The sequence below is a fragment of the Python bivittatus genome, unplaced genomic scaffold (genome assembly GCF_059951505.1).
Source record: "Python bivittatus isolate LINGU-HERP-01145 unplaced genomic scaffold, Pbiv_v1 ctg000480_np1212, whole genome shotgun sequence".
Classification (NCBI taxonomy): Eukaryota; Metazoa; Chordata; class Lepidosauria; order Squamata; family Pythonidae; genus Python; species Python bivittatus.
In genome coordinates, this window is record NW_028277075.1 from 9894631 (window position 1) to 9897087 (window position 2457).

The following is a 2457-nucleotide window of genomic DNA, read 5'->3' on the forward strand; positions in this document are numbered from 1 at the left end:
TGCCTAATCGTTCAGGTTCTTTCTCTTACAGGAGCAGGCAGAAAGAAAATTAGGATCTGTTGATAAATTTCTGGATGATTACAAGAGTCTTATTTCTAATTCAGCTTCTTCAATTGGAAGAAGTATTGTTCATTACAGTTCTTATTAAGAATCTTAACTGCATTTTGCTGCTGATTTTGTGCTTTTCTGCTGGTTGATTTGAAAAGTTTTAGGTAGGAATTCCAAATCTGTAATAATTTGCATGTAGATTTTACTTCAGCTTTGACTCAAGTTATAGGAAGTAATGGTCAACCCCATTAGTGCCTAACATGACCACTTCAGGTACTGTATTTTTAACCTGGCTGTAATTGGAGGACCTTGATGCCCTGCACAAACTAGATAGTACTTGACTGATAGGTATATGAATATTCATTTTAGAGCAGAAGTAGGTAGCCTATGAGCCACATGCAATCCCAAGATTGCACCAAAATGCTGGTTATTGGAAGAGAGAAGGAATTTTTCATATTTTTTTAAGGAAAAAAGTCAGGAAAAACCTACTTTAATAAAAATAACCATCTCCCAAACTTTATTGAAAATTCTAACTCCATTCCCTCTGCTATCTCTGGCATATGCTTTCAGCCTTAGGTGTTGCCTCTCTCTGCAAAATGTTTTTGTACTCCTACTTGAGAATCTTAGAGAGACTTACTCTGCAATCTTTACTTACCTACTTGTGAATAAGCCCCGTTGTGCTCCAGATAACTTCTGAGTAGATGTATACAAGACTGTGTTGTTAAGGATCCAAATAAGAGAGATTTGCAGGATTGGAGGTTTTCATCAACACGATGAAAGCAACATCACACTGTAACCCTTGTCCCTTTGTACATGTGAACTATGTCACATCATATGTAGACAATGGGAGGAACTTGTGACATAACACTGCTTTTATCAGTTGTCCTCCCTTGATGCCCCCATTTGCTGCAGACATTTCTGATCTGAATGTAATCTTGAAATTTACAAAGAGAAAGTCTCCTTTAAGTTGAGCTTCACTACTGATGACTTCATGGCCACATCCAAGTAGTTATTGTGGCAACAAATGTAGAAATAATTTGCCACATGCTTCTTCCTGGAGGCATCCCATATAAATACTAACCAGTTTGGATTGTGCTTTATTTTTTGAGACCAGCCAAGGCAAATCACTTTCTTTGTTGCCAAGAAAATTACATGGAGTATCCACCTTGTCACCAGAAGCTAAGCGTGACTGGAAGGACTGTTTGTCTTTGGTAAGGACCCACTTTAGAGTTTAAAACAGCCTTTAGAGGCACATTCATATCTTTGCCTCTTTTCAAGACAGTTCAGTAGTATTTTTTTTCTCAAGGCACTTCCTTATTTCTATTTCCGCTAACAAATGCTGTATTTATTTTATATTGCATACTCACTATATGCTACTTAGCATTAGATGAAGGATTTCAAAATTGGTTTCATTTGATAGGTTTTATACTTGAAAAAACAAATCTAAAACTTTTCATCAGTGTGTTCTGAGACATTTCAGATAGCTTTTTTAGTCTACCTACCAGCAGAATTTCTCACCTAATGAGGTTTTCTAAAAGTCTCCGCTCTCTTCATAGGTAACATTTAGTTCAGGTCATGTACTACAGATGAGATCTACCACTGTTCTAAAGCAAAACTGATAGAGTAAAAAGTGTTCGATTTGGAAATAATGGATCTCATTCTTGCTGCTGGTTTTCTCTCAGCTGCCACATCCATGTTATTAGTTTGTAAACAAGGCATAAAACAATTGCCAATGAGTAGGGGCCTGTGGTGTTCCAGGAACCATGTCACCTTAAATGAATGTGGGAAAGTTAGATCATTATATCTAGGCCTTTGTCTTAATTTCATTAACTTGTTTAAGACTTAATTTCTTTAAGACTTTTTAAGATGAGTGTTGGTCACTTGAAAAAAAAAATCTAGTGAGAGGAAAGGTTTTATGAAAAGAGTGTGAAGAACTAGGAAACTTCTTGGATATAATGATGGAAGAGCCATAATCTGACAAATGTAAATTCTCAATACATTTCAGTTGTGGAAACTTTAATACAGTAATGCATCAAATCTTTCCTCTCTTCATAAAGTTCTGTACTAATCTTGAGTGTAACTGACATTCTCAATCTTAAGTGTTGTCATTTATAGCATGCTAGAAAGCTAATAGGATGTATGCTTTACTGGAAGTAATTCTGTCTTGGAATATTGCTAATAGCCTTTCTCTGCTTAAAAACAACTCATTGCAGTTTTAGCAGTGTAGAATAATCGTTGTAGTATTGATGGTTGCAGTGGGTATTACAGATATGCACTGTTCCTGAACAGGCCAGTCCCAGAAGCCTGCTGTAACGATGCACCCAAACATACTCTTTTTTTATTTGGGGAGGAAGAAGTCTTAATCATTAATAACAGCATCAATAAACAATTGTTTTATCACTCACAAGG